Genomic DNA, 26,613 nt, shown 5'->3' with positions numbered 1-26,613 from the left:
GGAGCCAGCCTCTGCTGGCTCACCAGCAGGTGGCGACAGCAGCAAGCATTAGCTAAAGGCTCCCCCCTCTGGCTACCACTGCAAAGCATCAGCCTGGCTGTGCTGCGAGGACCCCTGCAAAGGCTGACTGACAGCTGGGGGGTGCAAGCCAACAGCTGAAAAGCAGGCTTTGCGCTTTCATTTGCTCTGTTTCTTTTTTTTTTTAACCAGCATAGGTAACCCTGCACTTGGCAGGGCTTCAAAAAATTGAGTGAAACTCTTTAATGTTCCTCTCCACGGAAATCTTTAGTAAAAGGCGAAAGATTTATTCGGTTTGAAGAGAAACCAGAGTATGCGCTCTAGTGGCCCCGACTGCGGCCGCAAAAAATGCAACACCTCACTAGCTCAGGGTGACTTAGTGAAGCAGTGCACACGATGACGCTTTTTGAGATGAAGCGAATGGAGAATGCTATCGGGCTCCGAACCCGTGGCAGAATGACTTTATTTGCAAGCAATCCCATCCAAAGTCATGAAACCTGGCAGGGGATTGTGGGTATGCAAATTTCTCCAGACCGCAGGCCATGTGACATTGGCCAAAAGGCAGGCAGAGTCTGCCTTTGCCTGAGGACTCCCCTCGTTTACATAAGGTCTAGGGCTTCTGGGAGGCAGGCGTGAGATTTTCTTTTGGGCCCCAGAGATGGGGCTCCTCCCCCAGGATGTTGAAAAAGCAGCCCGCTCTCTCCTTTCTCAGGACACAGGGGTCATTTTCCGCCCTCACCCTGTCTTGCACGGGTGCTGGGCCTCCTGGGCTGCCAGGTTCTTTTGCCCGCCAGGGCAAAGCCCGCCGGGCAAAGGACGGCGTTTGTCAGGCGTTCGTCAGCCGATCGGGGCCCGGGCCCAAACCCCTGCCCACTGGGGCCATATCCTCCTGGATGCTAGCTTGGAGCCAGCCTCTGCTGGCTCACCAGCAGGTGGCGACAGCAGCAAGCATTAGCTAAAGGCTCCCCCCTCTGGCTACCACTGCAAAGCATCAGCCTGGCTGTGCTGCGAGGACCCCTGCAAAGGCTGACTGACAGCTGGGGGGTGCAAGCCAACAGCTGAAAAGCAGGCTTTGCGCTTTCATTTGCTCTGTTTCTTTTTTTTTTTAACCAGCATAGGTAACCCTGCACTTGGCAGGGCTTCAAAAAATTGAGTGAAACTCTTTAATGTTCCTCTCCACGGAAATCTTTAGTAAAAGGCGAAAGATTTATTCGGTTTGAAGAGAAACCAGAGTATGCGCTCTAGTGGCCCCGACTGCGGCCGCAAAAAATGCAACACCTCACTAGCTCAGGGTGACTTAGTGAAGCAGTGCACACGATGACGCTTTTTGAGATGAAGCGAATGGAGAATGCTATCGGGCTCCGAACCCGTGGCAGAATGACTTTATTTGCAAGCAATCCCATCCAAAGTCATGAAACCTGGCAGGGGATTGTGGGTATGCAAATTTCTCCAGACCGCAGGCCATGTGACATTGGCCAAAAGGCAGGCAGAGTCTGCCTTTGCCTGAGGACTCCCCTCGTTTACATAAGGTCTAGGGCTTCTGGGAGGCAGGCGTGAGATTTTCTTTTGGGCCCCAGAGATGGGGCTCCTCCCCCAGGATGTTGAAAAAGCAGCCCGCTCTCTCCTTTCTCAGGACACAGGGGTCATTTTCCGCCCTCACCCTGTCTTGCACGGGTGCTGGGCCTCCTGGGCTGCCAGCGGGCAAAGAACGGCGTTTGTCAGGCGTTCGTCAGCCGATCGGGGCCCGGGCCCAAACCCCTGCCCACTGGGGCCATATCCTCCTGGATGCTAGCTTGGAGCCAGCCTCTGCTGGCTCACCAGCAGGTGGCGACAGCAGCAAGCATTAGCTAAAGGCTCCCCCCTCTGGCTACCACTGCAAAGCATCAGCCTGGCTGTGCTGCGAGGACCCCTGCAAAGGCTGACTGACAGCTGGGGGGTGCAAGCCAACAGCTGAAAAGCAGGCTTTGCGCTTTCATTTGCTCTGTTTCTTTTTTTTTTTAACCAGCATAGGTAACCCTGCACTTGGCAGGGCTTCAAAAAATTGAGTGAAACTCTTTAATGTTCCTCTCCATGGAAATCTTTAGTAAAAGGCGAAAGATTTATTCGGTTTGAAGAGAAACCAGAGTATGCGCTCTAGTGGCCCCGACTGCGGCCGCAAAAAATGCAACACCTCACTAGCTCAGGGTGACTTAGTGAAGCAGTGCACACGATGACGCTTTTTGAGATGAAGCGAATGGAGAATGCTATCGGGCTCCGAACCCGTGGCAGAATGACTTTATTTGCAAGCAATCCCATCCAAAGTCATGAAACCTGGCAGGGGATTGTGGGTATGCAAATTTCTCCAGACCGCAGGCCATGTGACATTGGCCAAAAGGCAGGCAGAGTCTGCCTTTGCCTGAGGACTCCCCTCGTTTACATAAGGTCTAGGGCTTCTGGGAGGCAGGCGTGAGATTTTCTTTTGGGCCCCAGAGATGGGGCTCCTCCCCCAGGATGTTGAAAAAGCAGCCCGCTCTCTCCTTTCTCAGGACACAGGGGTCATTTTCCGCCCTCACCCTGTCTTGCACGGGTGCTGGGCCTCCTGGGCTGCCAGGTTCTTTTGCCCGCCAGGGCAAAGCCCGCCGGGCAAAGGACGGCGTTTGTCAGGCGTTTGTCAGCCGATCGGGGCCCGGGCCCAAACCCCTGCCCACTGGGGCCATATCCTCCTGGATGCTAGCTTGGAGCCAGCCTCTGCTGGCTCACCAGCAGGTGGCGACAGCAGCAAGCATTAGCTAAAGGCTCCCCCCTCTGGCTACCACTGCAAGGCATCAGCCTGGCTGTGCTGCGAGGACCCCTGCAAAGGCTGACTGACAGCTGGGGGGTGCAAGCCAACAGCTGAAAAGCAGGCTTTGCGCTTTCATTTGCTCTGTTTCTTTTTTTTTATAACCAGCATAGGTAACCCTGCACTTGGCAGGGCTTCAAAAAATTGAGTGAAACTCTTTAATGTTCCTCTCCACGGAAATCTTTAGTAAAAGGCGAAAGATTTATTCGGTTTGAAGAGAAACCAGAGTATGCGCTCTAGTGGCCCCGACTGCGGCCGCAAAAAATGCAACACCTCACTAGCTCAGGGTGACTTAGTGAAGCAGTGCACACAATGACGCTTTTTGAGATGAAGCGAATGGAGAATGCTATCGGGCTCCGAACCCGTGGCAGAATGACTTTATTTGCAAGCAATCCCATCCAAAGTCATGAAACCTGGCAGGGGATTGTGGGTATGCAAATTTCTCCAGACCGCAGGCCATGTGACATTGGCCAAAAGGCAGGCAGAGTCTGCCTTTGCCTGAGGACTCCCCTCGTTTACATAAGGTCTAGGGCTTCTGGGAGGCAGGCGTGAGATTTTCTTTTGGGCCCCAGAGATGGGGCTCCTCCCCCAGGATGTTGAAGAAGCAGCCCGCTCTCTCCTTTCTCAGGACACAGGGGTCATTTTCCGCCCTCACCCTGTCTTGCACGGGTGCTGGGCCTCCTGGGCTGCCAGCGGGCAAAGGACGGCGTTTGTCAGGCGTTCGTCAGCCGATCGGGGCCCGGGCCCAAACCCCTGCCCACTGGGGCCATATCCTCCTGGATGCTAGCTTGGAGCCAGCCTCTGCTGGCTCACCAGCAGGTGGCGACAGCAGCAAGCATTAGCTAAAGGCTCCCCCCTCTGGCTACCACTGCAAGGCATCAGCCTGGCTGTGCTGCGAGGACCCCTGCAAAGGCTGACTGACAGCTGGGGGGTGCAAGCCAACAGCTGAAAAGCAGGCTTTGCGCTTTCATTTGCTCTGTTTCTTTTTAACCAGCATAGGTAACCCTGCACTTGGCAGGGCTTCAAAAAATTGAGTGAAACTCTTTAATGTTCCTCTCCACGGAAATCTTTAGTAAAAGGCGAAAGATTTATTCGGTTTGAAGAGAAACCAGAGTATGCGCTCTAGTGGCCCCGACTGCGGCCGCAAAAAATGCAACACCTCACTAGCTCAGGGTGACTTAGTGAAGCAGTGCACACGATGACGCTTTTTGAGATGAAGCGAATGGAGAATGCTATCGGGCTCCGAACCCGTGGCAGAATGACTTTATTTGCAAGCAATCCCATCCAAAGTCATGAAACCTGGCAGGGGATTGTGGGTATGCAAATTTCTCCAGACCGCAGGCCATGTGACATTGGCCAAAAGGCAGGCAGAGTCTGCCTTTGCCTGAGGACTCCCCTCGTTTACATAAGGTCTAGGGCTTCTGGGAGGCAGGCGTGAGATTTTCTTTTGGGCCCCAGAGATGGGGCTCCTCCCCCAGGATGTTGAAGAAGCAGCCCGCTCTCTCCTTTCTCAGGACACAGGGATCATTTTCCGCCCTCACCCTGTCTTGCACGGGTGCTGGGCCTCCTGGGCTGCCAGCGGGCAAAGAACGGCGTTTGTCAGGCGTTCGTCAGCCGATCGGGGCCCGGGCCCAAACCCCTGCCCACTGGGGCCATATCCTCCTGGATGCTAGCTTGGAGCCAGCCTCTGCTGGCTCACCAGCAGGTGGCGACAGCAGCAAGCATTAGCTAAAGGCTCCCCCCTCTGGCTACCACTGCAAAGCATCAGCCTGGCTGTGCTGCGAGGACCCCTGCAAAGGCTGACTGACAGCTGGGGGGTGCAAGCCAACAGCTGAAAAGCAGGCTTTGCGCTTTCATTTGCTCTGTTTCTTTTTTTTTTTAACCAGCATAGGTAACCCTGCACTTGGCAGGGCTTCAAAAAATTGAGTGAAACTCTTTAATGTTCCTCTCCACGGAAATCTTTAGTAAAAGGCGAAAGATTTATTCGGTTTGAAGAGAAACCAGAGTATGCGCTCTAGTGGCCCCGACTGCGGCCGCAAAAAATGCAACACCTCACTAGCTCAGGGTGACTTAGTGAAGCAGTGCACACGATGACGCTTTTTGAGATGAAGCGAATGGAGAATGCTATCGGGCTCCGAACCCGTGGCAGAATGACTTTATTTGCAAGCAATCCCATCCAAAGTCATGAAACCTGGCAGGGGATTGTGGGTATGCAAATTTCTCCAGACCGCAGGCCATGTGACATTGGCCAAAAGGCAGGCAGAGTCTGCCTTTGCCTGAGGACTCCCCTCGTTTACATAAGGTCTAGGGCTTCTGGGAGGCAGGCGTGAGATTTTCTTTTGGGCCCCAGAGATGGGGCTCCTCCCCCAGGATGTTGAAAAAGCAGCCCGCTCTCTCCTTTCTCAGGACACAGGGGTCATTTTCCGCCCTCACCCTGTCTTGCACGGGTGCTGGGCCTCCTGGGCTGCCAGCGGGCAAAGAACGGCGTTTGTCAGGCGTTCGTCAGCCGATCGGGGCCCGGGCCCAAACCCCTGCCCACTGGGGCCATATCCTCCTGGATGCTAGCTTGGAGCCAGCCTCTGCTGGCTCACCAGCAGGTGGCGACAGCAGCAAGCATTAGCTAAAGGCTCCCCCCTCTGGCTACCACTGCAAAGCATCAGCCTGGCTGTGCTGCGAGGACCCCTGCAAAGGCTGACTGACAGCTGGGGGGTGCAAGCCAACAGCTGAAAAGCAGGCTTTGCGCTTTCATTTGCTCTGTTTCTTTTTTTTTTTAACCAGCATAGGTAACCCTGCACTTGGCAGGGCTTCAAAAAATTGAGTGAAACTCTTTAATGTTCCTCTCCATGGAAATCTTTAGTAAAAGGCGAAAGATTTATTCGGTTTGAAGAGAAACCAGAGTATGCGCTCTAGTGGCCCCGACTGCGGCCGCAAAAAATGCAACACCTCACTAGCTCAGGGTGACTTAGTGAAGCAGTGCACACGATGACGCTTTTTGAGATGAAGCGAATGGAGAATGCTATCGGGCTCCGAACCCGTGGCAGAATGACTTTATTTGCAAGCAATCCCATCCAAAGTCATGAAACCTGGCAGGGGATTGTGGGTATGCAAATTTCTCCAGACCGCAGGCCATGTGACATTGGCCAAAAGGCAGGCAGAGTCTGCCTTTGCCTGAGGACTCCCCTCGTTTACATAAGGTCTAGGGCTTCTGGGAGGCAGGCGTGAGATTTTCTTTTGGGCCCCAGAGATGGGGCTCCTCCCCCAGGATGTTGAAAAAGCAGCCCGCTCTCTCCTTTCTCAGGACACAGGGGTCATTTTCCGCCCTCACCCTGTCTTGCACGGGTGCTGGGCCTCCTGGGCTGCCAGGTTCTTTTGCCCGCCAGGGCAAAGCCCGCCGGGCAAAGGACGGCGTTTGTCAGGCGTTTGTCAGCCGATCGGGGCCCGGGCCCAAACCCCTGCCCACTGGGGCCATATCCTCCTGGATGCTAGCTTGGAGCCAGCCTCTGCTGGCTCACCAGCAGGTGGCGACAGCAGCAAGCATTAGCTAAAGGCTCCCCCCTCTGGCTACCACTGCAAGGCATCAGCCTGGCTGTGCTGCGAGGACCCCTGCAAAGGCTGACTGACAGCTGGGGGGTGCAAGCCAACAGCTGAAAAGCAGGCTTTGCGCTTTCATTTGCTCTGTTTCTTTTTTTTTATAACCAGCATAGGTAACCCTGCACTTGGCAGGGCTTCAAAAAATTGAGTGAAACTCTTTAATGTTCCTCTCCACGGAAATCTTTAGTAAAAGGCGAAAGATTTATTCGGTTTGAAGAGAAACCAGAGTATGCGCTCTAGTGGCCCCGACTGCGGCCGCAAAAAATGCAACACCTCACTAGCTCAGGGTGACTTAGTGAAGCAGTGCACACAATGACGCTTTTTGAGATGAAGCGAATGGAGAATGCTATCGGGCTCCGAACCCGTGGCAGAATGACTTTATTTGCAAGCAATCCCATCCAAAGTCATGAAACCTGGCAGGGGATTGTGGGTATGCAAATTTCTCCAGACCGCAGGCCATGTGACATTGGCCAAAAGGCAGGCAGAGTCTGCCTTTGCCTGAGGACTCCCCTCGTTTACATAAGGTCTAGGGCTTCTGGGAGGCAGGCGTGAGATTTTCTTTTGGGCCCCAGAGATGGGGCTCCTCCCCCAGGATGTTGAAGAAGCAGCCCGCTCTCTCCTTTCTCAGGACACAGGGGTCATTTTCCGCCCTCACCCTGTCTTGCACGGGTGCTGGGCCTCCTGGGCTGCCAGCGGGCAAAGGACGGCGTTTGTCAGGCGTTCGTCAGCCGATCGGGGCCCGGGCCCAAACCCCTGCCCACTGGGGCCATATCCTCCTGGATGCTAGCTTGGAGCCAGCCTCTGCTGGCTCACCAGCAGGTGGCGACAGCAGCAAGCATTAGCTAAAGGCTCCCCCCTCTGGCTACCACTGCAAGGCATCAGCCTGGCTGTGCTGCGAGGACCCCTGCAAAGGCTGACTGACAGCTGGGGGGTGCAAGCCAACAGCTGAAAAGCAGGCTTTGCGCTTTCATTTGCTCTGTTTCTTTTTAACCAGCATAGGTAACCCTGCACTTGGCAGGGCTTCAAAAAATTGAGTGAAACTCTTTAATGTTCCTCTCCACGGAAATCTTTAGTAAAAGGCGAAAGATTTATTCGGTTTGAAGAGAAACCAGAGTATGCGCTCTAGTGGCCCCGACTGCGGCCGCAAAAAATGCAACACCTCACTAGCTCAGGGTGACTTAGTGAAGCAGTGCACACGATGACGCTTTTTGAGATGAAGCGAATGGAGAATGCTATCGGGCTCCGAACCCGTGGCAGAATGACTTTATTTGCAAGCAATCCCATCCAAAGTCATGAAACCTGGCAGGGGATTGTGGGTATGCAAATTTCTCCAGACCGCAGGCCATGTGACATTGGCCAAAAGGCAGGCAGAGTCTGCCTTTGCCTGAGGACTCCCCTCGTTTACATAAGGTCTAGGGCTTCTGGGAGGCAGGCGTGAGATTTTCTTTTGGGCCCCAGAGATGGGGCTCCTCCCCCAGGATGTTGAAGAAGCAGCCCGCTCTCTCCTTTCTCAGGACACAGGGATCATTTTCCGCCCTCACCCTGTCTTGCACGGGTGCTGGGCCTCCTGGGCTGCCAGCGGGCAAAGAACGGCGTTTGTCAGGCGTTCGTCAGCCGATCGGGGCCCGGGCCCAAACCCCTGCCCACTGGGGCCATATCCTCCTGGATGCTAGCTTGGAGCCAGCCTCTGCTGGCTCACCAGCAGGTGGCGACAGCAGCAAGCATTAGCTAAAGGCTCCCCCCTCTGGCTACCACTGCAAAGCATCAGCCTGGCTGTGCTGCGAGGACCCCTGCAAAGGCTGACTGACAGCTGGGGGGTGCAAGCCAACAGCTGAAAAGCAGGCTTTGCGCTTTCATTTGCTCTGTTTCTTTTTTTTTTTAACCAGCATAGGTAACCCTGCACTTGGCAGGGCTTCAAAAAATTGAGTGAAACTCTTTAATGTTCCTCTCCACGGAAATCTTTAGTAAAAGGCGAAAGATTTATTCGGTTTGAAGAGAAACCAGAGTATGCGCTCTAGTGGCCCCGACTGCGGCCGCAAAAAATGCAACACCTCACTAGCTCAGGGTGACTTAGTGAAGCAGTGCACACGATGACGCTTTTTGAGATGAAGCGAATGGAGAATGCTATCGGGCTCCGAACCCGTGGCAGAATGACTTTATTTGCAAGCAATCCCATCCAAAGTCATGAAACCTGGCAGGGGATTGTGGGTATGCAAATTTCTCCAGACCGCAGGCCATGTGACATTGGCCAAAAGGCAGGCAGAGTCTGCCTTTGCCTGAGGACTCCCCTCGTTTACATAAGGTCTAGGGCTTCTGGGAGGCAGGCGTGAGATTTTCTTTTGGGCCCCAGAGATGGGGCTCCTCCCCCAGGATGTTGAAAAAGCAGCCCGCTCTCTCCTTTCTCAGGACACAGGGGTCATTTTCCGCCCTCACCCTGTCTTGCACGGGTGCTGGGCCTCCTGGGCTGCCAGGTTCTTTTGCCCGCCAGGGCAAAGCCCGCCGGGCAAAGGACGGCGTTTGTCAGGCGTTCGTCAGCCGATCGGGGCCCGGGCCCAAACCCCTGCCCACTGGGGCCATATCCTCCTGGATGCTAGCTTGGAGCCAGCCTCTGCTGGCTCACCAGCAGGTGGCGACAGCAGCAAGCATTAGCTAAAGGCTCCCCCCTCTGGCTACCACTGCAAAGCATCAGCCTGGCTGTGCTGCGAGGACCCCTGCAAAGGCTGACTGACAGCTGGGGGGTGCAAGCCAACAGCTGAAAAGCAGGCTTTGCGCTTTCATTTGCTCTGTTTCTTTTTTTTTTTAACCAGCATAGGTAACCCTGCACTTGGCAGGGCTTCAAAAAATTGAGTGAAACTCTTTAATGTTCCTCTCCACGGAAATCTTTAGTAAAAGGCGAAAGATTTATTCGGTTTGAAGAGAAACCAGAGTATGCGCTCTAGTGGCCCCGACTGCGGCCGCAAAAAATGCAACACCTCACTAGCTCAGGGTGACTTAGTGAAGCAGTGCACACGATGACGCTTTTTGAGATGAAGCGAATGGAGAATGCTATCGGGCTCCGAACCCGTGGCAGAATGACTTTATTTGCAAGCAATCCCATCCAAAGTCATGAAACCTGGCAGGGGATTGTGGGTATGCAAATTTCTCCAGACCGCAGGCCATGTGACATTGGCCAAAAGGCAGGCAGAGTCTGCCTTTGCCTGAGGACTCCCCTCGTTTACATAAGGTCTAGGGCTTCTGGGAGGCAGGCGTGAGATTTTCTTTTGGGCCCCAGAGATGGGGCTCCTCCCCCAGGATGTTGAAAAAGCAGCCCGCTCTCTCCTTTCTCAGGACACAGGGGTCATTTTCCGCCCTCACCCTGTCTTGCACGGGTGCTGGGCCTCCTGGGCTGCCAGGTTCTTTTGCCCGCCAGGGCAAAGCCCGCCGGGCAAAGGACGGCGTTTGTCAGGCGTTTGTCAGCCGATCGGGGCCCGGGCCCAAACCCCTGCCCACTGGGGCCATATCCTCCTGGATGCTAGCTTGGAGCCAGCCTCTGCTGGCTCACCAGCAGGTGGCGACAGCAGCAAGCATTAGCTAAAGGCTCCCCCCTCTGGCTACCACTGCAAGGCATCAGCCTGGCTGTGCTGCGAGGACCCCTGCAAAGGCTGACTGACAGCTGGGGGGTGCAAGCCAACAGCTGAAAAGCAGGCTTTGCGCTTTCATTTGCTCTGTTTCTTTTTTTTTATAACCAGCATAGGTAACCCTGCACTTGGCAGGGCTTCAAAAAATTGAGTGAAACTCTTTAATGTTCCTCTCCACGGAAATCTTTAGTAAAAGGCGAAAGATTTATTCGGTTTGAAGAGAAACCAGAGTATGCGCTCTAGTGGCCCCGACTGCGGCCGCAAAAAATGCAACACCTCACTAGCTCAGGGTGACTTAGTGAAGCAGTGCACACAATGACGCTTTTTGAGATGAAGCGAATGGAGAATGCTATCGGGCTCCGAACCCGTGGCAGAATGACTTTATTTGCAAGCAATCCCATCCAAAGTCATGAAACCTGGCAGGGGATTGTGGGTATGCAAATTTCTCCAGACCGCAGGCCATGTGACATTGGCCAAAAGGCAGGCAGAGTCTGCCTTTGCCTGAGGACTCCCCTCGTTTACATAAGGTCTAGGGCTTCTGGGAGGCAGGCGTGAGATTTTCTTTTGGGCCCCAGAGATGGGGCTCCTCCCCCAGGATGTTGAAGAAGCAGCCCGCTCTCTCCTTTCTCAGGACACAGGGGTCATTTTCCGCCCTCACCCTGTCTTGCACGGGTGCTGGGCCTCCTGGGCTGCCAGCGGGCAAAGGACGGCGTTTGTCAGGCGTTCGTCAGCCGATCGGGGCCCGGGCCCAAACCCCTGCCCACTGGGGCCATATCCTCCTGGATGCTAGCTTGGAGCCAGCCTCTGCTGGCTCACCAGCAGGTGGCGACAGCAGCAAGCATTAGCTAAAGGCTCCCCCCTCTGGCTACCACTGCAAGGCATCAGCCTGGCTGTGCTGCGAGGACCCCTGCAAAGGCTGACTGACAGCTGGGGGGTGCAAGCCAACAGCTGAAAAGCAGGCTTTGCGCTTTCATTTGCTCTGTTTCTTTTTAACCAGCATAGGTAACCCTGCACTTGGCAGGGCTTCAAAAAATTGAGTGAAACTCTTTAATGTTCCTCTCCACGGAAATCTTTAGTAAAAGGCGAAAGATTTATTCGGTTTGAAGAGAAACCAGAGTATGCGCTCTAGTGGCCCCGACTGCGGCCGCAAAAAATGCAACACCTCACTAGCTCAGGGTGACTTAGTGAAGCAGTGCACACGATGACGCTTTTTGAGATGAAGCGAATGGAGAATGCTATCGGGCTCCGAACCCGTGGCAGAATGACTTTATTTGCAAGCAATCCCATCCAAAGTCATGAAACCTGGCAGGGGATTGTGGGTATGCAAATTTCTCCAGACCGCAGGCCATGTGACATTGGCCAAAAGGCAGGCAGAGTCTGCCTTTGCCTGAGGACTCCCCTCGTTTACATAAGGTCTAGGGCTTCTGGGAGGCAGGCGTGAGATTTTCTTTTGGGCCCCAGAGATGGGGCTCCTCCCCCAGGATGTTGAAGAAGCAGCCCGCTCTCTCCTTTCTCAGGACACAGGGATCATTTTCCGCCCTCACCCTGTCTTGCACGGGTGCTGGGCCTCCTGGGCTGCCAGCGGGCAAAGAACGGCGTTTGTCAGGCGTTTGTCAGCCGATCGGGGCCCGGGCCCAAACCCCTGCCCACTGGGGCCATATCCTCCTGGATGCTAGCTTGGAGCCAGCCTCTGCTGGCTCACCAGCAGGTGGCGACAGCAGCAAGCATTAGCTAAAGGCTCCCCCCTCTGGCTACCACTGCAAAGCATCAGCCTGGCTGTGCTGCGAGGACCCCTGCAAAGGCTGACTGACAGCTGGGGGGTGCAAGCCAACAGCTGAAAAGCAGGCTTTGCGCTTTCATTTGCTCTGTTTCTTTTTTTTTTTAACCAGCATAGGTAACCCTGCACTTGGCAGGGCTTCAAAAAATTGAGTGAAACTCTTTAATGTTCCTCTCCACGGAAATCTTTAGTAAAAGGCGAAAGATTTATTCGGTTTGAAGAGAAACCAGAGTATGCGCTCTAGTGGCCCCGACTGCGGCCGCAAAAAATGCAACACCTCACTAGCTCAGGGTGACTTAGTGAAGCAGTGCACACGATGACGCTTTTTGAGATGAAGCGAATGGAGAATGCTATCGGGCTCCGAACCCGTGGCAGAATGACTTTATTTGCAAGCAATCCCATCCAAAGTCATGAAACCTGGCAGGGGATTGTGGGTATGCAAATTTCTCCAGACCGCAGGCCATGTGACATTGGCCAAAAGGCAGGCAGAGTCTGCCTTTGCCTGAGGACTCCCCTCGTTTACATAAGGTCTAGGGCTTCTGGGAGGCAGGCGTGAGATTTTCTTTTGGGCCCCAGAGATGGGGCTCCTCCCCCAGGATGTTGAAAAAGCAGCCCGCTCTCTCCTTTCTCAGGACACAGGGGTCATTTTCCGCCCTCACCCTGTCTTGCACGGGTGCTGGGCCTCCTGGGCTGCCAGGTTCTTTTGCCCGCCAGGGCAAAGCCCGCCGGGCAAAGGACGGCGTTTGTCAGGCGTTCGTCAGCCGATCGGGGCCCGGGCCCAAACCCCTGCCCACTGGGGCCATATCCTCCTGGATGCTAGCTTGGAGCCAGCCTCTGCTGGCTCACCAGCAGGTGGCGACAGCAGCAAGCATTAGCTAAAGGCTCCCCCCTCTGGCTACCACTGCAAAGCATCAGCCTGGCTGTGCTGCGAGGACCCCTGCAAAGGCTGACTGACAGCTGGGGGGTGCAAGCCAACAGCTGAAAAGCAGGCTTTGCGCTTTCATTTGCTCTGTTTCTTTTTTTTTTTAACCAGCATAGGTAACCCTGCACTTGGCAGGGCTTCAAAAAATTGAGTGAAACTCTTTAATGTTCCTCTCCACGGAAATCTTTAGTAAAAGGCGAAAGATTTATTCGGTTTGAAGAGAAACCAGAGTATGCGCTCTAGTGGCCCCGACTGCGGCCGCAAAAAATGCAACACCTCACTAGCTCAGGGTGACTTAGTGAAGCAGTGCACACGATGACGCTTTTTGAGATGAAGCGAATGGAGAATGCTATCGGGCTCCGAACCCGTGGCAGAATGACTTTATTTGCAAGCAATCCCATCCAAAGTCATGAAACCTGGCAGGGGATTGTGGGTATGCAAATTTCTCCAGACCGCAGGCCATGTGACATTGGCCAAAAGGCAGGCAGAGTCTGCCTTTGCCTGAGGACTCCCCTCGTTTACATAAGGTCTAGGGCTTCTGGGAGGCAGGCGTGAGATTTTCTTTTGGGCCCCAGAGATGGGGCTCCTCCCCCAGGATGTTGAAAAAGCAGCCCGCTCTCTCCTTTCTCAGGACACAGGGGTCATTTTCCGCCCTCACCCTGTCTTGCACGGGTGCTGGGCCTCCTGGGCTGCCAGGTTCTTTTGCCCGCCAGGGCAAAGCCCGCCGGGCAAAGGACGGCGTTTGTCAGGCGTTTGTCAGCCGATCGGGGCCCGGGCCCAAACCCCTGCCCACTGGGGCCATATCCTCCTGGATGCTAGCTTGGAGCCAGCCTCTGCTGGCTCACCAGCAGGTGGCGACAGCAGCAAGCATTAGCTAAAGGCTCCCCCCTCTGGCTACCACTGCAAGGCATCAGCCTGGCTGTGCTGCGAGGACCCCTGCAAAGGCTGACTGACAGCTGGGGGGTGCAAGCCAACAGCTGAAAAGCAGGCTTTGCGCTTTCATTTGCTCTGTTTCTTTTTTTTTATAACCAGCATAGGTAACCCTGCACTTGGCAGGGCTTCAAAAAATTGAGTGAAACTCTTTAATGTTCCTCTCCACGGAAATCTTTAGTAAAAGGCGAAAGATTTATTCGGTTTGAAGAGAAACCAGAGTATGCGCTCTAGTGGCCCCGACTGCGGCCGCAAAAAATGCAACACCTCACTAGCTCAGGGTGACTTAGTGAAGCAGTGCACACAATGACGCTTTTTGAGATGAAGCGAATGGAGAATGCTATCGGGCTCCGAACCCGTGGCAGAATGACTTTATTTGCAAGCAATCCCATCCAAAGTCATGAAACCTGGCAGGGGATTGTGGGTATGCAAATTTCTCCAGACCGCAGGCCATGTGACATTGGCCAAAAGGCAGGCAGAGTCTGCCTTTGCCTGAGGACTCCCCTCGTTTACATAAGGTCTAGGGCTTCTGGGAGGCAGGCGTGAGATTTTCTTTTGGGCCCCAGAGATGGGGCTCCTCCCCCAGGATGTTGAAGAAGCAGCCCGCTCTCTCCTTTCTCAGGACACAGGGGTCATTTTCCGCCCTCACCCTGTCTTGCACGGGTGCTGGGCCTCCTGGGCTGCCAGCGGGCAAAGGACGGCGTTTGTCAGGCGTTCGTCAGCCGATCGGGGCCCGGGCCCAAACCCCTGCCCACTGGGGCCATATCCTCCTGGATGCTAGCTTGGAGCCAGCCTCTGCTGGCTCACCAGCAGGTGGCGACAGCAGCAAGCATTAGCTAAAGGCTCCCCCCTCTGGCTACCACTGCAAGGCATCAGCCTGGCTGTGCTGCGAGGACCCCTGCAAAGGCTGACTGACAGCTGGGGGGTGCAAGCCAACAGCTGAAAAGCAGGCTTTGCGCTTTCATTTGCTCTGTTTCTTTTTAACCAGCATAGGTAACCCTGCACTTGGCAGGGCTTCAAAAAATTGAGTGAAACTCTTTAATGTTCCTCTCCACGGAAATCTTTAGTAAAAGGCGAAAGATTTATTCGGTTTGAAGAGAAACCAGAGTATGCGCTCTAGTGGCCCCGACTGCGGCCGCAAAAAATGCAACACCTCACTAGCTCAGGGTGACTTAGTGAAGCAGTGCACACGATGACGCTTTTTGAGATGAAGCGAATGGAGAATGCTATCGGGCTCCGAACCCGTGGCAGAATGACTTTATTTGCAAGCAATCCCATCCAAAGTCATGAAACCTGGCAGGGGATTGTGGGTATGCAAATTTCTCCAGACCGCAGGCCATGTGACATTGGCCAAAAGGCAGGCAGAGTCTGCCTTTGCCTGAGGACTCCCCTCGTTTACATAAGGTCTAGGGCTTCTGGGAGGCAGGCGTGAGATTTTCTTTTGGGCCCCAGAGATGGGGCTCCTCCCCCAGGATGTTGAAGAAGCAGCCCGCTCTCTCCTTTCTCAGGACACAGGGATCATTTTCCGCCCTCACCCTGTCTTGCACGGGTGCTGGGCCTCCTGGGCTGCCAGCGGGCAAAGAACGGCGTTTGTCAGGCGTTCGTCAGCCGATCGGGGCCCGGGCCCAAACCCCTGCCCACTGGGGCCATATCCTCCTGGATGCTAGCTTGGAGCCAGCCTCTGCTGGCTCACCAGCAGGTGGCGACAGCAGCAAGCATTAGCTAAAGGCTCCCCCCTCTGGCTACCACTGCAAAGCATCAGCCTGGCTGTGCTGCGAGGACCCCTGCAAAGGCTGACTGACAGCTGGGGGGTGCAAGCCAACAGCTGAAAAGCAGGCTTTGCGCTTTCATTTGCTCTGTTTCTTTTTTTTTTTAACCAGCATAGGTAACCCTGCACTTGGCAGGGCTTCAAAAAATTGAGTGAAACTCTTTAATGTTCCTCTCCACGGAAATCTTTAGTAAAAGGCGAAAGATTTATTCGGTTTGAAGAGAAACCAGAGTATGCGCTCTAGTGGCCCCGACTGCGGCCGCAAAAAATGCAACACCTCACTAGCTCAGGGTGACTTAGTGAAGCAGTGCACACGATGACGCTTTTTGAGATGAAGCGAATGGAGAATGCTATCGGGCTCCGAACCCGTGGCAGAATGACTTTATTTGCAAGCAATCCCATCCAAAGTCATGAAACCTGGCAGGGGATTGTGGGTATGCAAATTTCTCCAGACCGCAGGCCATGTGACATTGGCCAAAAGGCAGGCAGAGTCTGCCTTTGCCTGAGGACTCCCCTCGTTTACATAAGGTCTAGGGCTTCTGGGAGGCAGGCGTGAGATTTTCTTTTGGGCCCCAGAGATGGGGCTCCTCCCCCAGGATGTTGAAAAAGCAGCCCGCTCTCTCCTTTCTCAGGACACAGGGGTCATTTTCCGCCCTCACCCTGTCTTGCACGGGTGCTGGGCCTCCTGGGCTGCCAGGTTCTTTTGCCCGCCAGGGCAAAGCCCGCCGGGCAAAGGACGGCGTTTGTCAGGCGTTTGTCAGCCGATCGGGGCCCGGGCCCAAACCCCTGCCCACTGGGGCCATATCCTCCTGGATGCTAGCTTGGAGCCAGCCTCTGCTGGCTCACCAGCAGGTGGCGACAGCAGCAAGCATTAGCTAAAGGCTCCCCCCTCTGGCTACCACTGCAAGGCATCAGCCTGGCTGTGCTGCGAGGACCCCTGCAAAGGCTGACTGACAGCTGGGGGGTGCAAGCCAACAGCTGAAAAGCAGGCTTTGCGCTTTCATTTGCTCTGTTTCTTTTTTTTTATAACCAGCATAGGTAACCCTGCACTTGGCAGGGCTTCAAAAAATTGAGTGAAACTCTTTAATGTTCCTCTCCACGGAAATCTTTAGTAAAAGGCGAAAGATTTATTCGGTTTGAAGAGAAACCAGAGTATGCGCTCTAGTGGCCCCGACTGCGGCCGCAAAAAATGCAACACCTCACTAGCTCAGGGTGACTTAGTGAAGCAGTGCACACAATGACGCTTTTTGAGATGAAGCGAATGGAGAATGCTATCGGGCTCCGAACCCGTGGCAGAATGACTTTATTTGCAAGCAATCCCATCCAAAGTCATGAAACCTGGCAGGGGATTGTGGGTATGCAAATTTCTCCAGACCGCAGGCCATGTGACATTGGCCAAAAGGCAGGCAGAGTCTGCCTTTGCCTGAGGACTCCCCTCGTTTACATAAGGTCTAGGGCTTCTGGGAGGCAGGCGTGAGATTTTCTTTTGGGCCCCAGAGATGGGGCTCCTCCCCCAGGATGTTGAAGAAGCAGCCCGCTCTCTCCTTTCTCAGGACACAGGGGTCATTTTCCGCCCTCACCCTGTCTTGCACGGGTGCTGGGCCTCCTGGGCTGCCAGCGGGCAAAGGACGGCGTTTGTCAGGCGTTCGTCAGCCGATCGGGGCCCGGGCCCAAACCCCTGCCCACTGGGGCCATATCCTCCTGGATGCTAGCTTGGAGCCAGCCTCTGCTGGCTCACCAGCAGGTGGCGACAGCAGCAAGCATTAGCTAAAGGCTCCCCCCTCTGGCTACCACTGCAAGGCATCAGCCTGGCTGTGCTGCGAGGACCCCTGCAAAGGCTGACTGACAGCTGGGGGGTGCAAGCCAACAGCTGAAAAGCAGGCTTTGCGCTTTCATTTGCTCTGTTTCTTTTTAACCAGCATAGGTAACCCTGCACTTGGCAGGGCTTCAAAAAATTGAGTGAAACTCTTTAATGTTCCTCTCCACGGAAATCTTTAGTAAAAGGCGAAAGATTTATTCGGTTTGAAGAGAAACCAGAGTATGCGCTCTAGTGGCCCCGACTGCGGCCGCAAAAAATGCAACACCTCACTAGCTCAGGGTGACTTAGTGAAGCAGTGCACACGATGACGCTTTTTGAGATGAAGCGAATGGAGAATGCTATCGGGCTCCGAACCCGTGGCAGAATGACTTTATTTGCAAGCAATCCCATCCAAAGTCATGAAACCTGGCAGGGGATTGTGGGTATGCAAATTTCTCCAGACCGCAGGCCATGTGACATTGGCCAAAAGGCAGGCAGAGTCTGCCTTTGCCTGAGGACTCCCCTCGTTTACATAAGGTCTAGGGCTTCTGGGAGGCAGGCGTGAGATTTTCTTTTGGGCCCCAGAGATGGGGCTCCTCCCCCAGGATGTTGAAGAAGCAGCCCGCTCTCTCCTTTCTCAGGACACAGGGATCATTTTCCGCCCTCACCCTGTCTTGCACGGGTGCTGGGCCTCCTGGGCTGCCAGCGGGCAAAGAACGGCGTTTGTCAGGCGTTCGTCAGCCGATCGGGGCCCGGGCCCAAACCCCTGCCCACTGGGGCCATATCCTCCTGGATGCTAGCTTGGAGCCAGCCTCTGCTGGCTCACCAGCAGGTGGCGACAGCAGCAAGCATTAGCTAAAGGCTCCCCCCTCTGGCTACCACTGCAAAGCATCAGCCTGGCTGTGCTGCGAGGACCCCTGCAAAGGCTGACTGACAGCTGGGGGGTGCAAGCCAACAGCTGAAAAGCAGGCTTTGCGCTTTCATTTGCTCTGTTTCTTTTTTTTTTTAACCAGCATAGGTAACCCTGCACTTGGCAGGGCTTCAAAAAATTGAGTGAAACTCTTTAATGTTCCTCTCCACGGAAATCTTTAGTAAAAGGCGAAAGATTTATTCGGTTTGAAGAGAAACCAGAGTATGCGCTCTAGTGGCCCCGACTGCGGCCGCAAAAAATGCAACACCTCACTAGCTCAGGGTGACTTAGTGAAGCAGTGCACACGATGACGCTTTTTGAGATGAAGCGAATGGAGAATGCTATCGGGCTCCGAACCCGTGGCAGAATGACTTTATTTGCAAGCAATCCCATCCAAAGTCATGAAACCTGGCAGGGGATTGTGGGTATGCAAATTTCTCCAGACCGCAGGCCATGTGACATTGGCCAAAAGGCAGGCAGAGTCTGCCTTTGCCTGAGGACTCCCCTCGTTTACATAAGGTCTAGGGCTTCTGGGAGGCAGGCGTGAGATTTTCTTTTGGGCCCCAGAGATGGGGCTCCTCCCCCAGGATGTTGAAAAAGCAGCCCGCTCTCTCCTTTCTCAGGACACAGGGGTCATTTTCCGCCCTCACCCTGTCTTGCACGGGTGCTGGGCCTCCTGGGCTGCCAGGTTCTTTTGCCCGCCAGGGCAAAGCCCGCCGGGCAAAGGACGGCGTTTGTCAGGCGTTCGTCAGCCGATCGGGGCCCGGGCCCAAACCCCTGCCCACTGGGGCCATATCCTCCTGGATGCTAGCTTGGAGCCAGCCTCTGCTGGCTCACCAGCAGGTGGCAACAGCAGCAAGCATTAGCTAAAGGCTCCCCCCTCTGGCTACCACTGCAAGGCATCAGCCTGGCTGTGCTGCGAGGACCCCTGCAAAGGCTGACTGACAGCTGGGGGGTGCAAGCCAACAGCTGAAAAGCAGGCTTTGCGCTTTTATTTGCTCTGTTTCTTTTTTTTTTTAACCAGCATAGGTAACCCTGCACTTGGCAGGGCTTCAAAAAATTGAGTGAAACTCTTTAATGTTCCTCTCCACGGAAATCTTTAGTAAAAGGCGAAAGATTTATTCGGTTTGAAGAGAAACCAGAGTATGCGCTCTAGTGGCCCCGACTGCGGCCGCAAAAAATGCAACACCTCACTAGCTCAGGGTGACTTAGTGAAGCAGTGCACACGATGACGCTTTTTGAGATGAAGCGAATGGAGAATGCTATCGGGCTCCGAACCCGTGGCAGAATGACTTTATTTGCAAGCAATCCCATCCAAAGTCATGAAACCTGGCAGGGGATTGTGGGTATGCAAATTTCTCCAGACCGCAGGCCATGTGACATTGGCCAAAAGGCAGGCAGAGTCTGCCTTTGCCTGAGGACTCCCCTCGTTTACATAAGGTCTAGGGCTTCTGGGAGGCAGGCGTGAGATTTTCTTTTGGGCCCCAGAGATGGGGCTCCTCCCCCAGGATGTTGAAAAAGCAGCCCGCTCTCTCCTTTCTCAGGACACAGGGGTCATTTTCCGCCCTCACCCTGTCTTGCACGGGTGCTGGGCCTCCTGGGCTGCCAGCGGGCAAAGAACGGCGTTTGTCAGGCGTTCGTCAGCCGATCGGGGCCCGGGCCCAAACCCCTGCCCACTGGGGCCATATCCTCCTGGATGCTAGCTTGGAGCCAGCCTCTGCTGGCTCACCAGCAGGTGGCGACAGCAGCAAGCATTAGCTAAAGGCTCCCCCCTCTGGCTACCACTGCAAAGCATCAGCCTGGCTGTGCTGCGAGGACCCCTGCAAAGGCTGACTGACAGCTGGGGGGTGCAAGCCAACAGCTGAAAAGCAGGCTTTGCGCTTTCATTTGCTCTGTTTCTTTTTTTTTTTAACCAGCATAGGTAACCCTGCACTTGGCAGGGCTTCAAAAAATTGAGTGAAACTCTTTAATGTTCCTCTCCACGGAAATCTTTAGTAAAAGGCGAAAGATTTATTCGGTTTGAAGAGAAACCAGAGTATGCGCTCTAGTGGCCCCGACTGCGGCCGCAAAAAATGCAACACCTCACTAGCTCAGGGTGACTTAGTGAAGCAGTGCACACGATGACGCTTTTTGAGATGAAGCGAATGGAGAATGCTATCGGGCTCCGAACCCGTGGCAGAATGACTTTATTTGCAAGCAATCCCATCCAAAGTCATGAAACCTGGCAGGGGATTGTGGGTATGCAAATTTCTCCAGACCGCAGGCCATGTGACATTGGCCAAAAGGCAGGCAGAGTCTGCCTTTGCCTGAGGACTCCCCTCGTTTACATAAGGTCTAGGGCTTCTGGGAGGCAGGCGTGAGATTTTCTTTTGGGCCCCAGAGATGGGGCTCCTCCCCCAGGATGTTGAAAAAGCAGCCCGCTCTCTCCTTTCTCAGGACACAGGGGTCATTTTCCGCCCTCACCCTGTCTTGCACGGGTGCTGGGCCTCCTGGGCTGCCAGCGGGCAAAGAACGGCGTTTGTCAGGCGTTCGTCAGCCGATCGGGGCCCGGGCCCAAACCCCTGCCCACTGGGGCCATATCCTCCTGGATGCTAGCTTGGAGCCAGCCTCTGCTGGCTCACCAGCAGGTGGCGACAGCAGCAAGCATTAGCTAAAGGCTCCCCCCTCTGGCTACCACTGCAAAGCATCAGCCTGGCTGTGCTGCGAGGACCCCTGCAAAGGCTGACTGACAGCTGGGGGGTGCAAGCCAACAGCTGAAAAGCAGGCTTTGCGCTTTCATTTGCTCTGTTTCTTTTTTTTTTTAACCAGCATAGGTAACCCTGCACTTGGCAGGGCTTCAAAAAATTGAGTGAAACTCTTTAATGTTCCTCTCCACGGAAATCTTTAGTAAAAGGCGAAAGATTTATTCGGTTTGAAGAGAAACCAGAGTATGCGCTCTAGTGGCCCCGACTGCGGCCGCAAAAAATGCAACACCTCACTAGCTCAGGGTGACTTAGTGAAGCAGTGCACACGATGACGCTTTTTGAGATGAAGCGAATGGAGAATGCTATCGGGCTCCGAACCCGTGGCAGAATGACTTTATTTGCAAGCAATCCCATCCAAAGTCATGAAACCTGGCAGGGGATTGTGGGTATGCAAATTTCTCCAGACCGCAGGCCATGTGACATTGGCCAAAAGGCAGGCAGAGTCTGCCTTTGCCTGAGGACTCCCCTCGTTTACATAAGGTCTAGGGCTTCTGGGAGGCAGGCGTGAGATTTTCTTTTGGGCCCCAGAGATGGGGCTCCTCCCCCAGGATGTTGAAAAAGCAGCCCGCTCTCTCCTTTCTCAGGACACAGGGGTCATTTTCCGCCCTCACCCTGTCTTGCACGGGTGCTGGGCCTCCTGGGCTGCCAGGTTCTTTTGCCCGCCAGGGCAAAGCCCGCCGGGCAAAGGACGGCGTTTGTCAGGCGTTTGTCAGCCGATCGGGGCCCGGGCCCAAACCCCTGCCCACTGGGGCCATATCCTCCTGGATGCTAGCTTGGAGCCAGCCTCTGCTGGCTCACCAGCAGGTGGCGACAGCAGCAAGCATTAGCTAAAGGCTCCCCCCTCTGGCTACCACTGCAAGGCATCAGCCTGGCTGTGCTGCGAGGACCCCTGCAAAGGCTGACTGACAGCTGGGGGGTGCAAGCCAACAGCTGAAAAGCAGGCTTTGCGCTTTCATTTGCTCTGTTTCTTTTTTTTTATAACCAGCATAGGTAACCCTGCACTTGGCAGGGCTTCAAAAAATTGAGTGAAACTCTTTAATGTTCCTCTCCACGGAAATCTTTAGTAAAAGGCGAAAGATTTATTCGGTTTGAAGAGAAACCAGAGTATGCGCTCTAGTGGCCCCGACTGCGGCCGCAAAAAATGCAACACCTCACTAGCTCAGGGTGACTTAGTGAAGCAGTGCACACAATGACGCTTTTTGAGATGAAGCGAATGGAGAATGCTATCGGGCTCCGAACCCGTGGCAGAATGACTTTATTTGCAAGCAATCCCATCCAAAGTCATGAAACCTGGCAGGGGATTGTGGGTATGCAAATTTCTCCAGACCGCAGGCCATGTGACATTGGCCAAAAGGCAGGCAGAGTCTGCCTTTGCCTGAGGACTCCCCTCGTTTACATAAGGTCTAGGGCTTCTGGGAGGCAGGCGTGAGATTTTCTTTTGGGCCCCAGAGATGGGGCTCCTCCCCCAGGATGTTGAAGAAGCAGCCCGCTCTCTCCTTTCTCAGGACACAGGGGTCATTTTCCGCCCTCACCCTGTCTTGCACGGGTGCTGGGCCTCCTGGGCTGCCAGCGGGCAAAGGACGGCGTTTGTCAGGCGTTCGTCAGCCGATCGGGGCCCGGGCCCAAACCCCTGCCCACTGGGGCCATATCCTCCTGGATGCTAGCTTGGAGCCAGCCTCTGCTGGCTCACCAGCAGGTGGCGACAGCAGCAAGCATTAGCTAAAGGCTCCCCCCTCTGGCTACCACTGCAAGGCATCAGCCTGGCTGTGCTGCGAGGACCCCTGCAAAGGCTGACTGACAGCTGGGGGGTGCAAGCCAACAGCTGAAAAGCAGGCTTTGCGCTTTCATTTGCTCTGTTTCTTTTTAACCAGCATAGGTAACCCTGCACTTGGCAGGGCTTCAAAAAATTGAGTGAAACTCTTTAATGTTCCTCTCCACGGAAATCTTTAGTAAAAGGCGAAAGATTTATTCGGTTTGAAGAGAAACCAGAGTATGCGCTCTAGTGGCCCCGACTGCGGCCGCAAAAAATGCAACACCTCACTAGCTCAGGGTGACTTAGTGAAGCAGTGCACACGATGACGCTTTTTGAGATGAAGCGAATGGAGAATGCTATCGGGCTCCGAACCCGTGGCAGAATGACTTTATTTGCAAGCAATCCCATCCAAAGTCATGAAACCTGGCAGGGGATTGTGGGTATGCAAATTTCTCCAGACCGCAGGCCATGTGACATTGGCCAAAAGGCAGGCAGAGTCTGCCTTTGCCTGAGGACTCCCCTCGTTTACATAAGGTCTAGGGCTTCTGGGAGGCAGGCGTGAGATTTTCTTTTGGGCCCCAGAGATGGGGCTCCTCCCCCAGGATGTTGAAGAAGCAGCCCGCTCTCTCCTTTCTCAGGACACAGGGATCATTTTCCGCCCTCACCCTGTCTTGCACGGGTGCTGGGCCTCCTGGGCTGCCAGCGGGCAAAGAACGGCGTTTGTCAGGCGTTCGTCAGCCGATCGGGGCCCGGGCCCAAACCCCTGCCCACTGGGGCCATATCCTCCTGGATGCTAGCTTGGAGCCAGCCTCTGCTGGCTCACCAGCAGGTGGCGACAGCAGCAAGCATTAGCTAAAGGCTCCCCCCTCTGGCTACCACTGCAAAGCATCAGCCTGGCTGTGCTGCGAGGACCCCTGCAAAGGCTGACTGACAGCTGGGGGGTGCAAGCCAACAGCTGAAAAGCAGGCTTTGCGCTTTCATTTGCTCTGTTTCTTTTTTTTTTTAACCAGCATAGGTAACCCTGCACTTGGCAGGGCTTCAAAAAATTGAGTGAAACTCTTTAATGTTCCTCTCCACGGAAATCTTTAGTAAAATGCGAAAGATTTATTCGGTTTGAAGAGAAACCAGAGTATGCGCTCTAGTGGCCCCGACTGCGGCCGCAAAAAATGCAACACCTCACTAGCTCAGGGTGACTTAGTGAAGCAGTGCACACGATGACGCTTTTTGAGATGAAGCGAATGGAGAATGCTATCGGGCTCCGAACCCGTGGCAGAATGACTTTATTTGCAAGCAATCCCATCCAAAGTCATGAAACCTGGCAGGGGATTGTGGGTATGCAAATTTCTCCAGACCGCAGGCCATGTGACATTGGCCAAAAGGCAGGCAGAGTCTGCCTTTGCCTGAGGACTCCCCTCGTTTACATAAGGTCTAGGGCTTCTGGGAGGCAGGCGTGAGATTTTCTTTTGGGCCCCAGAGATGGGGCTCCTCCCCCAGGATGTTGAAAAAGCAGCCCGCTCTCTCCTTTCTCAGGACACAGGGGTCATTTTCCGCCCTCACCCTGTCTTGCACGGGTGCTGGGCCTCCTGGGCTGCCAGGTTCTTTTGCCCGCCAGGGCAAAGCCCGCCGGGCAAAGGACGGCGTTTGTCAGGCGTTCGTCAGCCGATCGGGGCCCGGGCCCAAACCCCTGCCCACTGGGGCCATATCCTCCTGGATGCTAGCTTGGAGCCAGCCTCTGCTGGCTCACCAGCAGGTGGCAACAGCAGCAAGCATTAGCTAAAGGCTCCCCCCTCTGGCTACCACTGCAAGGCATCAGCCTGGCTGTGCTGCGAGGACCCCTGCAAAGGCTGACTGACAGCTGGGGGGTGCAAGCCAACAGCTGAAAAGCAGGCTTTGCGCTTTTATTTGCTCTGTTTCTTTTTTTTTTTAACCAGCATAGGTAACCCTGCACTTGGCAGGGCTTCAAAAAATTGAGTGAAACTCTTTAATGTTCCTCTCCACGGAAATCTTTAGTAAAAGGCGAAAGATTTATTCGGTTTGAAGAGAAACCAGAGTATGCGCTCTAGTGGCCCCGACTGCGGCCGCAAAAAATGCAACACCTCACTAGCTCAGGGTGACTTAGTGAAGCAGTGCACACGATGACGCTTTTTGAGATGAAGCGAATGGAGAATGCTATCGGGCTCCGAACCCGTGGCAGAATGACTTTATTTGCAAGCAATCCCATCCAAAGTCATGAAACCTGGCAGGGGATTGTGGGTATGCAAATTTCTCCAGACCGCAGGCCATGTGACATTGGCCAAAAGGCAGGCAGAGTCTGCCTTTGCCTGAGGACTCCCCTCGTTTACATAAGGTCTAGGGCTTCTGGGAGGCAGGCGTGAGATTTTCTTTTGGGCCCCAGAGATGGGGCTCCTCCCCCAGGATGTTGAAAAAGCAGCCCGCTCTCTCCTTTCTCAGGACACAGGGGTCATTTTCCGCCCTCACCCTGTCTTGCACGGGTGCTGGGCCTCCTGGGCTGCCAGCGGGCAAAGAACGGCGTTTGTCAGGCGTTCGTCAGCCGATCGGGGCCCGGGCCCAAACCCCTGCCCACTGGGGCCATATCCTCCTGGATGCTAGCTTGGAGCCAGCCTCTGCTGGCTCACCAGCAGGTGGCGACAGCAGCAAGCATTAGCTAAAGGCTCCCCCCTCTGGCTACCACTGCAAAGCATCAGCCTGGCTGTGCTGCGAGGACCCCTGCAAAGGCTGACTGACAGCTGGGGGGTGCAAGCCAACAGCTGAAAAGCAGGCTTTGCGCTTTCATTTGCTCTGTTTCTTTTTTTTTTTAACCAGCATAGGTAACCCTGCACTTGGCAGGGCTTCAAAAAATTGAGTGAAACTCTTTAATGTTCCTCTCCACGGAAATCTTTAGTAAAAGGCGAAAGATTTATTCGGTTTGAAGAGAAACCAGAGTATGCGCTCTAGTGGCCCCGACTGCGGCCGCAAAAAATGCAACACCTCACTAGCTCAGGGTGACTTAGTGAAGCAGTGCACACGATGACGCTTTTTGAGATGAAGCGAATGGAGAATGCTATCGGGCTCCGAACCCGTGGCAGAATGACTTTATTTGCAAGCAATCCCATCCAAAGTCATGAAACCTGGCAGGGGATTGTGGGTATGCAAATTTCTCCAGACCGCAGGCCATGTGACATTGGCCAAAAGGCAGGCAGAGTCTGCCTTTGCCTGAGGACTCCCCTCGTTTACATAAGGTCTAGGGCTTCTGGGAGGCAGGCGTGAGATTTTCTTTTGGGCCCCAGAGATGGGGCTCCTCCCCCAGGATGTTGAAAAAGCAGCCCGCTCTCTCCTTTCTCAGGACACAGGGGTCATTTTCCGCCCTCACCCTGTCTTGCACGGGTGCTGGGCCTCCTGGGCTGCCAGGTTCTTTTGCCCGCCAGGGCAAAGCCCGCCGGGCAAAGGACGGCGTTTGTCAGGCGTTTGTCAGCCGATCGGGGCCCGGGCCCAAACCCCTGCCCACTGGGGCCATATCCTCCTGGATGCTAGCTTGGAGCCAGCCTCTGCTGGCTCACCAGCAGGTGGCGACAGCAGCAAGCATTAGCTAAAGGCTCCCCCCTCTGGCTACCACTGCAAGGCATCAGCCTGGCTGTGCTGCGAGGACCCCTGCAAAGGCTGACTGACAGCTGGGGGGTGCAAGCCAACAGCTGAAAAGCAGGCTTTGCGCTTTCATTTGCTCTGTTTCTTTTTTTTTATAACCAGCATAGGTAACCCTGCACTTGGCAGGGCTTCAAAAAATTGAGTGAAACTCTTTAATGTTCCTCTCCACGGAAATCTTTAGTAAAAGGCGAAAGATTTATTCGGTTTGAAGAGAAACCAGAGTATGCGCTCTAGTGGCCCCGACTGCGGCCGCAAAAAATGCAACACCTCACTAGCTCAGGGTGACTTAGTGAAGCAGTGCACACAATGACGCTTTTTGAGATGA

General features: G+C 54.5%; 30 non-coding genes across 30 annotated transcripts; all 30 read right to left on the bottom strand.

Annotated features, from left to right (window-relative positions):
- Positions 1–217: 217 nt before the first annotated feature.
- Positions 218–333, bottom strand: LOC138564282 (U5 spliceosomal RNA). Its single transcript, XR_011300236.1, has one exon. It is a non-coding gene; the product is annotated as a U5 spliceosomal RNA (small nuclear RNA).
- Positions 334–1,138: 805 nt separating this feature from the next.
- Positions 1,139–1,254, bottom strand: LOC138564281 (U5 spliceosomal RNA). The gene has a single exon (XR_011300235.1). It is a non-coding gene; the product is annotated as a U5 spliceosomal RNA (small nuclear RNA).
- A 776-nt stretch (positions 1,255–2,030) lies between these two features.
- LOC138565169 (U5 spliceosomal RNA) lies at positions 2,031–2,146 on the bottom strand. The gene has a single exon (XR_011301077.1). It is a non-coding gene; the product is annotated as a U5 spliceosomal RNA (small nuclear RNA).
- Positions 2,147–2,951: 805 nt separating this feature from the next.
- LOC138564280 (U5 spliceosomal RNA) lies at positions 2,952–3,067 on the bottom strand. The gene has a single exon (XR_011300234.1). It is a non-coding gene; the product is annotated as a U5 spliceosomal RNA (small nuclear RNA).
- Positions 3,068–3,837: 770 nt separating this feature from the next.
- Positions 3,838–3,953, bottom strand: LOC138564279 (U5 spliceosomal RNA). The gene has a single exon (XR_011300233.1). It is a non-coding gene; the product is annotated as a U5 spliceosomal RNA (small nuclear RNA).
- A 776-nt stretch (positions 3,954–4,729) lies between these two features.
- Positions 4,730–4,845, bottom strand: LOC138564278 (U5 spliceosomal RNA). Its single transcript, XR_011300232.1, has one exon. It is a non-coding gene; the product is annotated as a U5 spliceosomal RNA (small nuclear RNA).
- Positions 4,846–5,621: 776 nt separating this feature from the next.
- LOC138565167 (U5 spliceosomal RNA) lies at positions 5,622–5,737 on the bottom strand. The gene has a single exon (XR_011301076.1). It is a non-coding gene; the product is annotated as a U5 spliceosomal RNA (small nuclear RNA).
- An 805-nt stretch (positions 5,738–6,542) lies between these two features.
- Positions 6,543–6,658, bottom strand: LOC138564277 (U5 spliceosomal RNA). The gene has a single exon (XR_011300231.1). It is a non-coding gene; the product is annotated as a U5 spliceosomal RNA (small nuclear RNA).
- A 770-nt stretch (positions 6,659–7,428) lies between these two features.
- On the bottom strand, positions 7,429–7,544 carry LOC138564276 (U5 spliceosomal RNA). The gene has a single exon (XR_011300230.1). It is a non-coding gene; the product is annotated as a U5 spliceosomal RNA (small nuclear RNA).
- Positions 7,545–8,320: 776 nt separating this feature from the next.
- On the bottom strand, positions 8,321–8,436 carry LOC138564275 (U5 spliceosomal RNA). The gene has a single exon (XR_011300229.1). It is a non-coding gene; the product is annotated as a U5 spliceosomal RNA (small nuclear RNA).
- An 805-nt stretch (positions 8,437–9,241) lies between these two features.
- On the bottom strand, positions 9,242–9,357 carry LOC138564274 (U5 spliceosomal RNA). Its single transcript, XR_011300228.1, has one exon. It is a non-coding gene; the product is annotated as a U5 spliceosomal RNA (small nuclear RNA).
- Positions 9,358–10,162: 805 nt separating this feature from the next.
- On the bottom strand, positions 10,163–10,278 carry LOC138564272 (U5 spliceosomal RNA). The gene has a single exon (XR_011300226.1). It is a non-coding gene; the product is annotated as a U5 spliceosomal RNA (small nuclear RNA).
- A 770-nt stretch (positions 10,279–11,048) lies between these two features.
- LOC138564271 (U5 spliceosomal RNA) lies at positions 11,049–11,164 on the bottom strand. Its single transcript, XR_011300225.1, has one exon. It is a non-coding gene; the product is annotated as a U5 spliceosomal RNA (small nuclear RNA).
- A 776-nt stretch (positions 11,165–11,940) lies between these two features.
- LOC138564270 (U5 spliceosomal RNA) lies at positions 11,941–12,056 on the bottom strand. Its single transcript, XR_011300224.1, has one exon. It is a non-coding gene; the product is annotated as a U5 spliceosomal RNA (small nuclear RNA).
- An 805-nt stretch (positions 12,057–12,861) lies between these two features.
- Positions 12,862–12,977, bottom strand: LOC138564269 (U5 spliceosomal RNA). Its single transcript, XR_011300223.1, has one exon. It is a non-coding gene; the product is annotated as a U5 spliceosomal RNA (small nuclear RNA).
- An 805-nt stretch (positions 12,978–13,782) lies between these two features.
- On the bottom strand, positions 13,783–13,898 carry LOC138564268 (U5 spliceosomal RNA). Its single transcript, XR_011300222.1, has one exon. It is a non-coding gene; the product is annotated as a U5 spliceosomal RNA (small nuclear RNA).
- A 770-nt stretch (positions 13,899–14,668) lies between these two features.
- On the bottom strand, positions 14,669–14,784 carry LOC138564267 (U5 spliceosomal RNA). Its single transcript, XR_011300221.1, has one exon. It is a non-coding gene; the product is annotated as a U5 spliceosomal RNA (small nuclear RNA).
- A 776-nt stretch (positions 14,785–15,560) lies between these two features.
- LOC138564265 (U5 spliceosomal RNA) lies at positions 15,561–15,676 on the bottom strand. Its single transcript, XR_011300220.1, has one exon. It is a non-coding gene; the product is annotated as a U5 spliceosomal RNA (small nuclear RNA).
- An 805-nt stretch (positions 15,677–16,481) lies between these two features.
- Positions 16,482–16,597, bottom strand: LOC138564264 (U5 spliceosomal RNA). The gene has a single exon (XR_011300219.1). It is a non-coding gene; the product is annotated as a U5 spliceosomal RNA (small nuclear RNA).
- Positions 16,598–17,367: 770 nt separating this feature from the next.
- On the bottom strand, positions 17,368–17,483 carry LOC138564263 (U5 spliceosomal RNA). Its single transcript, XR_011300218.1, has one exon. It is a non-coding gene; the product is annotated as a U5 spliceosomal RNA (small nuclear RNA).
- A 776-nt stretch (positions 17,484–18,259) lies between these two features.
- On the bottom strand, positions 18,260–18,375 carry LOC138564262 (U5 spliceosomal RNA). Its single transcript, XR_011300217.1, has one exon. It is a non-coding gene; the product is annotated as a U5 spliceosomal RNA (small nuclear RNA).
- An 805-nt stretch (positions 18,376–19,180) lies between these two features.
- Positions 19,181–19,296, bottom strand: LOC138564260 (U5 spliceosomal RNA). Its single transcript, XR_011300215.1, has one exon. It is a non-coding gene; the product is annotated as a U5 spliceosomal RNA (small nuclear RNA).
- A 776-nt stretch (positions 19,297–20,072) lies between these two features.
- LOC138564259 (U5 spliceosomal RNA) lies at positions 20,073–20,188 on the bottom strand. The gene has a single exon (XR_011300214.1). It is a non-coding gene; the product is annotated as a U5 spliceosomal RNA (small nuclear RNA).
- Positions 20,189–20,964: 776 nt separating this feature from the next.
- Positions 20,965–21,080, bottom strand: LOC138564258 (U5 spliceosomal RNA). Its single transcript, XR_011300213.1, has one exon. It is a non-coding gene; the product is annotated as a U5 spliceosomal RNA (small nuclear RNA).
- An 805-nt stretch (positions 21,081–21,885) lies between these two features.
- Positions 21,886–22,001, bottom strand: LOC138564257 (U5 spliceosomal RNA). Its single transcript, XR_011300212.1, has one exon. It is a non-coding gene; the product is annotated as a U5 spliceosomal RNA (small nuclear RNA).
- A 770-nt stretch (positions 22,002–22,771) lies between these two features.
- Positions 22,772–22,887, bottom strand: LOC138564256 (U5 spliceosomal RNA). Its single transcript, XR_011300211.1, has one exon. It is a non-coding gene; the product is annotated as a U5 spliceosomal RNA (small nuclear RNA).
- Positions 22,888–23,663: 776 nt separating this feature from the next.
- On the bottom strand, positions 23,664–23,779 carry LOC138565172 (U5 spliceosomal RNA). Its single transcript, XR_011301080.1, has one exon. It is a non-coding gene; the product is annotated as a U5 spliceosomal RNA (small nuclear RNA).
- Positions 23,780–24,584: 805 nt separating this feature from the next.
- On the bottom strand, positions 24,585–24,700 carry LOC138564254 (U5 spliceosomal RNA). Its single transcript, XR_011300209.1, has one exon. It is a non-coding gene; the product is annotated as a U5 spliceosomal RNA (small nuclear RNA).
- Positions 24,701–25,476: 776 nt separating this feature from the next.
- On the bottom strand, positions 25,477–25,592 carry LOC138564253 (U5 spliceosomal RNA). Its single transcript, XR_011300208.1, has one exon. It is a non-coding gene; the product is annotated as a U5 spliceosomal RNA (small nuclear RNA).
- An 805-nt stretch (positions 25,593–26,397) lies between these two features.
- On the bottom strand, positions 26,398–26,513 carry LOC138564252 (U5 spliceosomal RNA). Its single transcript, XR_011300207.1, has one exon. It is a non-coding gene; the product is annotated as a U5 spliceosomal RNA (small nuclear RNA).
- Between the last annotated feature and the right edge of the window lie 100 nt (positions 26,514–26,613).

Source organism: Ambystoma mexicanum, chromosome 1q (genome assembly GCF_040938575.1).
Source record: "Ambystoma mexicanum isolate Mex_15411 chromosome 1q, UKY_AmexF1_1, whole genome shotgun sequence".
Classification (NCBI taxonomy): domain Eukaryota; kingdom Metazoa; phylum Chordata; class Amphibia; order Caudata; family Ambystomatidae; genus Ambystoma; species Ambystoma mexicanum.
Note: the sequence above shows the minus strand (reverse complement) of the source record. Positions and strands in the feature narration are given on the sequence as shown.